The sequence below is a fragment of the Sycon ciliatum genome, chromosome 1 (genome assembly GCF_964019385.1).
Source record: "Sycon ciliatum chromosome 1, ocSycCili1.1, whole genome shotgun sequence".
NCBI classification, from domain to species: Eukaryota; Metazoa; Porifera; class Calcarea; order Leucosolenida; family Sycettidae; genus Sycon; species Sycon ciliatum.
This window is the reverse complement of record NC_088643.1, coordinates 68,113,481-68,125,065: the sequence shown is the minus strand read 5'-3', so window position 1 is coordinate 68,125,065 and position 11,585 is coordinate 68,113,481.

Sequence of the window (11,585 nt, the reverse complement as noted above, 5' to 3'; positions counted from 1 at the left end):
CAAGGTCCGGCGCCGCGTCGTCGTCTCCAATGGCTGGGCCACCTGGCTCGCATGGGTGACCGTATTCCCCGCCAACTGCTCTTTGGTGCCTTGCCGTCTTAACGACCTCCACATGGCCCCGGAAGAGGTGGAAAGACCCAGTCAAACATGACCTGGCGGCGGCGTCCATCTGCATGGATGAGTGGCTTGACACAGCTGTTGATAGGTCTGAGTGGAGAACCAGGTGTCAGGATGGAGTTTACAGCGTGGTATACTCTCGTGTACAACCTGCCGTGAAGCCACTCCTGTGTATGGTCTGCGCACGCCGTTTCAGCCGTCCTCAAGACATCGCTAGACATAGTTGCACCTCCCGTCGCTCCGCAAAAGCAAAGAAAACAAACAGTGAAACAGCCGTTCACGTCCCGCAGGACTCGAAGTGCCTCATGCCGCGTCCCGAAGCCAGCACTCCTTCAAGTCGCCCCGTTTGGGGACACAGCCAATCGTGACAGTGGGCGGAGGAAGGAAGGAAGGAAGGAAGGCGTGTGTGTGTGTGTGTGTGTGTGTGTGTGTGTGAGAGAGAGAGAGAGAGAGAGAGAGAGAGAGAGAGAGAGAGAGAGAGAGAGAGAGAGAGAGAGGAGAGAGAGGAAAAGAGAGGGGAGAGAGAGAGGGAAAGAGAGGGGGAGAGAGAGAGAGAGAGAGAGGGAGAGAGAGAGAGAGAGAGAGAGAGAGAGAGAGAGAGAGAGAGAGAGAGAGAGAGAGAGAGAGAGAGAGAGAGAGAGAGAGAGAGAGAGGGAAAGAGAGGGGGAGAGAGAGAGGGAAAGAGATGGGAGAGAGAGAGAAGGAAAGAGAGTGAGAGAGAGAGAGAGTGAGAGAGAGCCTGCAAGAGCCGTGTGGTCCCGTCGGGTCAGATGAAAAGCCTTCTTCTCCTGTTTCACTGCTTTTCGAGCAGAATCTGCCACTTTTTCGAGCATTGTCAACCAAGGGCTCCCCGTCGACCACTCCCTAACATTATTGTCTGATTGGAGTAAGGTTTACTCCGTCTCAAACAGAATAGTGGTGGCAACGACAGTCGTATCTACATGTACAATGCTACTCCCAGTCACTATCCGAGCTCTTTGCTATGCGTCAGCATTGCTGTGCGATCATCTCGGGTAAGTCACCGGTACTGGCGGTAGTTATCAGTCTTCCTACGTCAACAGACATGGCAGTGGACAAATTCATGATTGTACAGTGGTGGTCAAAAGTTTTGACCCACCATGCAGATTTTTCGAATTCTGAAGGTTTGGGCTGTAAGCTACTAAATTTTTGGTTGAGGACCTCTGAATCAGGCTGAATAGTGAAGTAGAAATGAAAAATGCTGAAACACGGAGTCATCTGGGGACTACTGTGGTCAAGTATATGTAAAAGGTGGGTCAAAACTTATGGCCAACGCCCGCACTATCATAAACCGCCAACAGGATACACGAAATAGTGTGATTTCTAAAAAGTATTCAACTAAACTAAAGTCTAGAAGTCAGTCCCGGCCTATTCCAGATACATCCACCACTTTGTAACCCCTCCCTTGGCCTTGATGATCGCTTGCATACACTGCCGCATTGAATCGACGATCTTCTTGCGCTCGTGAGGAGAAATCAACTTCTATGCCTCCCGGCACACTCGCCACAGCTCATACTGGTTTCTGGGGGTGATTTCAACATCGTGCTGCTTCAGCCCAGCAATTTTGCAGAGATTCTCAGTTGGATTGAGGTCAGGTGGCTGCAGGGGCCATGTCAGGACGGTGATGTCGTTCACCGTCCGCCGCGCCTCCGTTCTGTTTGCGGAGCGTTTGCGGCCATAAGACACCACCCACACCACCCACAAGCTGCATCATGCTCAGCAACAACATGTTTTCGGATGATGCGAGGTACTGGTCCACATTCATCGTATCCATCACCCGGCAAATGCGCGCTACGCCGTTGCTGGCCATAGCTCCCATACATTGATATTGCCGTCGCGGCGCTTCACAGTTTTGCGGGTGCATGTGCCAGCCAGAGCCTATCCTGTCCACCTCCTGACGTAAACTGCATCACCAGAGCCCTTGAGGTTGATTTTAGACTCATCAGTCCACAGAAATTACCACCAGTCATCACTGCTCCAGTCCTTGTGCGTCTATACAAATTTAAGGCGTTTCGCCTTATTCACAGCACTGATGAAGGGCCATTTGATGGCCATACAGCCACGTAGGCCTGCTCTCTGCAACTTGCGTCTCACAGAACGCACAGAAATCGCGTTATCACCGTCGCTCACCATCTCAGCTCGCAGGCAGTGACGGATTTGAGGCGATTCGCCATTGACTTCATGATATGGTGGCGATCTTGTCTTGCACTGGTCTCTCTTGGTCGGTCTGATCGTGGTGGAATGTAGTCAATTTTTGTTTCCTGACAATTCTACGTATCGTAGGATTACTCAAATCCAACAGAGGAGCGATACCACGCCAAAAGAGACCGTCAACACTCAGCTTCACGACCATTTCCCTCACATCCTTGCTAATCTGACCTCGGTTCACTAAATTGGCTGAAAATACCATCTCCGTCGTCAAAATAATCAAGTTTGATATCGCAAACTCTCGAAGTGAGAAGTCAAGTGTTGATTTTCAACTTTCCCGGCACGTGCATCAGCCTGACAACTTTTTTGAAACCGTACGGTACGGTAGAGCAAAATTTGGTCACGTGGCCATAAGTTTTGACCCACCCAAATGTATGGTGATCCATCACAAATCTCAGTTGACAACGGATTCTTGCAAATTTTAGTGTCCTTGCCAAGTTTCAATCGGCTTTGGCCTCAAAGAAGTCAAAAACGGCGTGTTTAGGAGCCAGACTGAGCTGTACTGACGATTCCATGGGGTGGGTCAAAACTTTTGGCCACCACTGTATTTCTACATGACATTCCCTACAACTACATGTTTGTAACATGCTGTCAAAATCGAAAAACATGCTAGACTACAGTAAGATCGGGCGCCGAAGAACGCAGGGGCTCGAGCGCAGCCTAGGAAAGTTCTTAAAATTTTGATTCTAGCCAGACCGTTTTTATTCACACGCGCGCGGCGAGTCGAGTGACGTCATGACGTTTGTCATGTACATGTACATGTAGTGCAATGTAGTACTTCTAAACTAGTGGGTGGCGTAAATGGGAATGACTGTACATGTAGCAGTTACTGTTTACACGTGTACATGACATGTACTCACCTCCCATACATGTACAATGTAGATCTACGTGTAAATTCGCAACTTCGTGTAAGTACATTAGGCCTTGACGGATTATGCTAATATTTTCGTGAAATTATGCTTTTCGCATTGCTGAAAAAATTGCAGAATTATGCTATTTTTATGCTAAAAGTTATCATATTATGCCGCATTATGCTCACATATGCTGCTAATGCATAATGGTTCTGTGCAAAATAACAGGGGAATTTTTTTGTAGAGGGCGTTGTACATGATTGTACTGTAGTAGCAAAAGTTCAACGGGGTCAACGCACCGTCCGACCTAGCTACGACCATCACTGATTGTAGTGGACTGGACATGTTATCAAGGGAGTCGTAAACCTACAACTAAATTACTTACTTCCTAGTGCATCTACTTGTACTTGTACTTGTAGAACATGTACAACTGTATGGAATTTGATGCGAACAGGGGGATTATTCCAATTTTATGCGATTCGTATGCAATTTGCCTCGAATTATGCGATTATTCGATTTTGGTAGGAATTATGCGAAAAATTATGCTAGCATAATCCGTCAAGGCCTAAAGTACATGTATGAAAATTTTAAAAGTGTTCTTAAATCTGATAATTCTAGCCTGGACTGTTCTTAAATTTTGCCGGTTTTCCAGCCTGGGTGTTCTTCGGCGAGGTGTTCTTCGGCGCCCGATCTTACTGTACCAAGCAAGGTTTCTTTATACAATACTAGCAGCACCCGGCCAGCGTTGCCTGGCCGAACGTGGCATGCATGCGGGTGAAGCAAGTACATGAACAGCACACGTGCTCAGCACGTGGTGGTGGCTACACGATTCGCACGCTTCGCGTGCTCAGTGCTTCTGCGGCCGCTAGCTATATGTATACACTGTTCGCATGCGCGCTTCGCGTGCTCGGCCAGCGTTGCCTGGCCGAACGTGGCATGCGCGCGGGTGAAGCAAGTACATGAACAGCACACGTGCTCAGCACGTGGTGGTGGCTACACGATTCGCACGCTTCGCGTGCTCAGTGCTTCTGCGGCCGCTAGCTACACTGTTCGCACGCTTCGCGTGCTCGGCCAGCGTTGCCTGGCCGAACGTGGCATGCGGGACGTCCGGACGTGAAGCAAGTACATGAACTGCACACGTGCTCAGCACGTGGTGGTGGCTACACGATTCGCACGCGCTTCGCGTGCTCAGTACTTCTGCGGCCGCTAGCTACACTGTTCGCACGCTTGGCGTGCTCGGCCAGCGTTGCCTGGCCGAACGTGGCATGCGGGTGCACCGGTGAAGCAAGTACATCAACAGCACACGTGCTCAGCACGTGGTGGTGGCTACACGATTCGCACGCTTCGCGTGCTCAGTCAGTGCTTCTGCGGCCGCTATAGCGAGCTAGCTAGCTACACTGTTCGCACGCTTCGCGTGCTCGGCCAGCGTTGCCTGGCCGAACGTGGCATGCGGGTGAAGCAAGTACATGAACAGCACACGTGCTCAGCACGTGGTGGTGGCTACACGATTCGCACGCTTCGCGTGCTCAGTGCTTCTGCGGCCGCTAGCTACACGCTTCGCGTGCTCAGGGCAGCGCTGCGCAGCCTGTTCTTCAGTTTCCTGTGACCTTGCCCTCTGCTTTCGAACCCTGGCTTGTTCGCGTCTGCGGGCAATGGCCTCTTCATCGTCGGACGACGTTATTGGTGAGGACCGGCGGCGTCTTTTCCCAGACCGCTGAAGTCCTGGTGAGGGAGGTTCTTCATCGTTGGAAGGAGAAGGAGGGACGTCTGTTACGCCTTCGGGAGGCTGGTCAGGGTTGTCCATCACCTGGTGGCGGATGAAGCGGCTCAAAACATTCATAAACTTACGAACAAAAGTGAAAGTGCAAAGCGTCGCCTAGGTCAAGTCTTCAAGTTTTTTGTATTTGCAGAGAACGGTTCACGTGGAAAAGGAAGCTAGCCTGTAGATCTTTTGTATCATTTTTTAGGCTAGGTGGCTACACGATTCGCACGCTTCGCGTGCTCAGTGCTTCTGCGCGCGGCTGCTACTGCTACTCGTACTGATCGTGTCTGCTACCCCTACACTGTTCGCACGCTTCGCGTGCTCAGCACGTGGTGGTGCCTACACGATTCGCACGCTTCGCGTGCTCAGTGCTTCTGTGGCTGCTTCCGCTAGCTACACGATTCGCACGCTTCGCGTGCTCAGTGCTTCTGTGGCCGCTAGTACTAGCTACACTGTTCGCACGCTTCGCGTGCTCAGGGCAGCGCTGCTCCGCAGCGCTTCTGCGTGACACACACACAAACACACGTCAGCGCTTCTGCGTGACACACACACAAACACACGTCACAGGTGCCTCTTCTTTATAAGTAAAGATGTTGAGCACTCTTGCGTGGGGTAGTGCCTTTGCTGTTTGCGTTATGCAGAGCTCACTGACTTGTCAGTTTGAGCACTCTGGCAAGGTACGTTCGGGCCTGATTGGAAATTTTTATTTCCATTGCTATCAGGTTCGGCCTCATTTCCTCTGTGCTGCGCTGATGAGTTCAAAAAGAACGAAACAGCATGCTGTCCGCAGATTGAGTAAGTAAAGATGTACATGTATGTACATGTATGTACAGTCATACATTTCTTGAACCTCTTTGTACGAGAGGATGCACGCTAGAAGTCGGGGGGGGGGGGAGGGATCCCGGGCCCCGGCCAGGACAGTGAGGGATCCAGGCTGTACCAGTGCTGCAGGTGCATCATCATTGCCAAAAATAATAAAGGGCATTATTTTAAATGATCCTGGAAATGTCCCTGAACTGTTATCATGATTATGGCACTGGTTTGGGCTATGGCTCACGCGTTGTTGCCAGTGGCTGCCGCGCCGGTGTTTGCAATGCTAGCTATCACCAAGAGTTCATAACACGCAGAGTTGTATTCGTGTTTGCAATGCTAGCTATCACCAAGAGTTCATAACACGCAGAGTTGTATTCGTTGGGGGCATCAATATCAACTGCAGTGCTGATGATCTTGTTGCGTACTGTAGAAAGAAGAATGTGGAAGTTACTGGCTGTAGACTGATCCCCTCCAGAACAGTGTACGGCACGTTGTACGCACATCTGACAGTTGCTGAGCATGACGAAAGAAATGTTCTGGAAAACGATTTCTGGCCCGAGCATGTAACAGCACGAGAATGGAAGTTCAAGAACCCACCCCTCCCCAAGAAATCATAAACTGTGATGTTGAATCCACACGCACCCATCTTTTTTCCCACATCACCACACGCTTTTACTCTTAACCCAAATGCAGCCCCGTTCTCTCCCGGCCGACAATCGCAAGTGACCGCACTGAACCCTCTTGCTCCACCATTCCAACCGTCCCCTTTGACTTTCAACGTTTCACCTTGTATTCCTGATATGAAGTCTCCGTCGAGTATCAGGATCTGCACAGTTAACGCATGCAGCTGGCTGAAGCGGGCTGATGAGATTAAAAACTTATTCTGCACATCTCAACTAGATAATTATCTTGGGCAGCTGAATACAAAATTATCCGGCATGACCGTCACAACAATACCGTGCGACGTGGAGGTGGAGTAGCATTCCTCCTCCACCCTTCCATTTCCCATACTACCAAACATCGTCCAGATCTTCAGCCTGCTGATCCAACCATTGAAATTGTGTGCATAGAACTAGAGCATCGCCCCAACTCCACGTTTGTGTTCTGTTGTTACCGTCCTCCTTGGCAGCCACCTGATCAGTTCTGCAGCGCACTCCGGACCTGCATTCAATCAATATCTTGTCCTCAAGCTTCCATATTTGTCATTGGCGACTTTAACGCTCGCCTCTCGAAATGGCTAGCATCCGATCCTGATACACCTGCTGGTACATGCATGTATGACACCCTGGATGATCTGGGCTTATCGCAACTTGTGGATCAACAGCCTACCCGCTACTCCGCAAGTGGTAAGAGTTCATCACTACTCGACCTAGTTATCACTAATGCTCCAATAGCAGTCTCCCATCTCACCATCCTCCCACCGGTATCTGATCACTGTCCTGTAGTTTTCGATGTCGTCCACAACCGATCAGCAGGCTCCACAGCCCAAATATCTTCTGCACAAAACACCTGGCTCGACTTTGCCCACACGGACTGGCAAGCATTTAACAACCACGTGTGGCAACTACACTTGCTAGATGCCGTCCAAAATGCGCAAACAGTTGATGAGGCCTGGTCATTGTGGCGCACAGCGCTGGAAGACTCTGTATCGTTGTTTGTTCCCGTCGTCCGGAGAAGCACATTTCCATCGAACAAGCCTTGGTACTCTGCTGTTCACCATCGTCAGAGGCGGCTTCGGGATCGCCTCTTCGCCAAGGCCAAACGTCTCGGATCTACAGATAGTTGGATAGCGTATAGACTCTCACGTAACTGTCTCACTTCCTTGCTCCGGAAGGCGAAACGCCATTATCACGAGAGGATGGCGAGAGACATGGCTCAGCATCATGGAACCCGTACATGGTGGCGCAAAGCAAAGATCCTTTGTAATGTGAATCGCCCGTCTCCGGTTATCCCTGACCTCTACCATGACAACCAAGCCTACCCAGCCACGAGTAATACGGAAAAGACGAATCTCCTAGCCAAAGTGTTTGCGAGCTACAGCCAGGCGCCACTGCTAACACCTGACCTGCACTCAGCTGGTATTTTAACACCCACGTCCACTGTGAAGTTCTCCATACAACCATTCTCTGTGCAGTCCGTATTTGACACGCTATCCAGACTTCCCATTCAACGTAAAACCGCTGGACTGCTGAACAATCGCATCCTCCGTGAAACAGCTGAGGTCACGTCACAGTCTCTTTCCGCCCTTTTCAACCGCTGCTTGCTGTCCAGTACTCAGCCCAGGGAGTGGAAATCTGCCGTTGTTGTACCTGTGTTCAAGGGAAAAGGTAATCCTTCTCACCCAGTCAATTACCGTCCTATATCGCTGTTAAATGCAGTTGCCAAATTGTATGAGTCTATGATTAGCCGTCAGTTTTACTCGTTTGTTGAGAGCCATAAAATTATCAGTTCCAGCCAGTTTGGCTTTTGTCGAAAGAGGTCAACAGTTGACCAATTGGTACAGCTTACCTCAATTGTTTCGCGTGCATTTGACTCTAAGTCTTCTTGTGACCAGCTGTTCCTTGATTTTTCTAAGGCCTTTGACAGAGTTAGTCATCATTTAGTTATTCAATCTGTTTCAGGTTGGTGTTCTCTTTCTGCCTGTTCTTGGGTGAAGGACTTCATCAGTGATCGTAGTATTTGCGTTCGCATTGGCCAAACTCTTTCTGACCCTTTGCCCATCACAGCTGGCGTACCCCAAGGTTCCCATCTCGGCCCGCTTCTTTTTAACCTGTGCATCAACTCCTTTCCTGATGCCCCTGCTTCTAGTACCCTATCCCTTTTTGCTGATGACTCTAATTTAATTCTTGTTTCTCCAGCAAACACCTCACTTCCTATCCATCATGCATTGCTCCAGACTGACATTGATAAGTGTTGTCAATGGTCATCAGCTACTGCCATGACGTTTAACACCAGTAAATGCGTCCACCTACCCTTTCAAAAATATGCATTAGCCCCCGGCCCGTCATCCCCCTTGACAATGAACGGTGTGCCTATTCAGAAAGGTGATAGCCACTGTCATCTCGGCGTGACTATCACTCCTTCACTAAATTTTTCTGACCATATAAAATCTATCACCCATAAGTTTCGCAGTCGTGTTTTTCTGTTGCGCCATATGGCCCATTTCCTTTCTGCTTCAACCGTGAATTTGCTCTACAAGTGTTACGTACGACCACTGTTAGAATACGCAGTCCCTGTCTGGTCATTCGCCGTATCCCATTCAGATTCGCTTACGTTAGACCGACTGCAAGCCGTTGCTGCTCGTTCATATCTGCTTTGTAAGACCCGGCACCCTCCTGAGTGGGAAACCCCGAAGCAGATTCTTAATCGTACTTGTGACTGGTCATCCCTGAAGTGGCGTCGTCAGATTCTGTCCTTGCTGTATTTTCATCATGTCTTTTACCAGTTTCCGTCTTTGCTAATTCGTTTCAAATTCAATGTATCCCTTAGTTGTCGTCACCCGTCCTCTATAGTTTTACCTCGTTCTGGCGCCCATTTCCTTAAATCCTCTCTCTTCAGTTTATCTGTGGAATGGAACAAACTTCCAGAACACATCCGCTGCGTTCAGTCCTCTGTCAATTTTCGCATTGCTCTAAAGGCTCATTACTCACAGCATAGATATTCTCTGACTGGAATTCCGAACTTTTCCGTTTGAGAATTTTTTTTCCTTAAAATTAATCCTTGCTGGGTTTTTTTCATCTAAATGTCCCGCTATTATCTGCAGAGGTGATTTCTTCCCTCGTCGATTTCTTTCCTGCTTTTATACCTCGATATTTAGGTACTTGTTTCCCTTCATCCCATGCTTCATCTTCCACTCTCCTCTCCCCCATTTCCCCATTTTTCTTGCGATATTTATGTGGGAGACTTCCGTGATAAGCATCCATTTGCTTTTGGAGAATCCTTTTAAATAAATACAATACAATACAAATACAATACAATAACTTTTGCTATCACCGGCATGTGCCCACAAGTACCTGACTGAGTGCAACAGCGCAGCCACATATGCACAGTAGGTGTACTGTAAGTGCTAGTGCAATGTTGTGTAGGTGCTACTTCAAGTGCATAGTGTTGTGGATACATGTATTAACAACCAACGATGCACCTCTCTGATCTGCACGGGGTTCGCTCTCAAAACATACATGCAAGTACTCTCCGAGAAGTGTTGAAGGAAAAAGAATTCCAATTGAGCTCCAAATTAATCGTTTGTCCTCCTCTCTGACACCATGGCTTCATGCATGCATGTTTGCAGAGAATTCCGTGGGGGAAATACATGAAAAAAATTCAAAAAATGCACAGTTCTACTGCATACTATGCGTACAATGTATCGTGTATGTAACAGTGTATCATGTGCCATGTACTGAGTATATAACAGCAAAAGACCGCTGAGCCTGATTAATTTTAAAAATAATAATTATTATTACAAGCATAGACTGTACTGTAGCCTTGTGTGTAGGCCCTGTAGGGTATGTGAACCAAGGACAAAATCATCATTAATGGTTTTGACTGTGATGAAACAGGTCCTTCAGATCCAAGGGCTTCAGGCTTTTCAGCCGATAAAAGATGCTTGATTGTATTGCGACTCAGGGCTGTATGTCTCTCTCTGGTCCATACACTTCACACACCGCTATTGGCTTGGCGCTAAGTTTGCAGTTTCACTTGTAGTGCAAGTCATGTTTGTCCGTCTTGACTCCTGTCAAAGTTTAAAGGTCAAATTTCTGACTCTACATGAGCGGCGCGGCATCAACGCCTTTCCGCTGGTTATGACTTTAGTATAAATATTACTTCACATGATTTTACCCGTAACATTAATGGTAAACTCCACACTAACACATCAGTCAGGAAGGATTCCACATACGATTATGTACATGTATGGCTAGTCTCAGAATACTGTGCGTTCTGCGTGTGTGCGCACGGCTGCAATGGACGTACAGGTACAATACACTCAGTGACTGTAGGATAAGAGTTACTGTTACTGGGCCCCTGAGGTTGCTAAAGTAACTGAACCTATGCTGGTATGTGTATGACTGTGCAGTCTCTCTCTCTCTCTCTCTCTCTCTCTCTCTCTCTCTCTCTCTCTCTCTCTCTCTCTCTCTCTCTCTCTCTCTCTCTCTCTCTCTCTCTCTCTCTCTCTCTCTCTCTCTCTCTCTCTCTCTCTCTCTCTCTCTCTCACACACACACACACACACACACACACACACACTCTCTCTCTCTCTCTCTCTCTCTCTCTCACACACACACACACACACACTCTCTCTCTCTCTCTCTCTCACACACACACACAAACACACACTCTCTCTCTCACACACACACACACACAAACACACACTCTCTCTCTCTCTCACACACACACACACACAAACACACACACTCTCTCTCTCTCACACACACACACACAAACACACACTCTCTCTCTCTCTCCCCACAGTCTCTTAGTCACTGTACTTATTCAGTATCGATGACGTAATCCCTATCAGTTCCTCCCGTCGTTTCTTCCATTACATATACATGATTGTGAAATCTCCCTCGTCTTACTACTACTACTACTACTACTACTAGTACTGTAGTTGTGAGTACATGCAGTGCTAGAGAGTGTGGAGAGCAAGATGCTGAGGATCGCTTTGCATTAAACTCAAGTTGCGATTAAAGACACCTTGTTCTATCTGCTCTGTGCATTGAACGAAGCTCTGCCCAGTGTGCTATGGTCCGTATGGAGCACCCACTGAGCGAGCAGACGAAGAATTCTACTGGGCACATGTCCGATTACACATTTTGTGTAT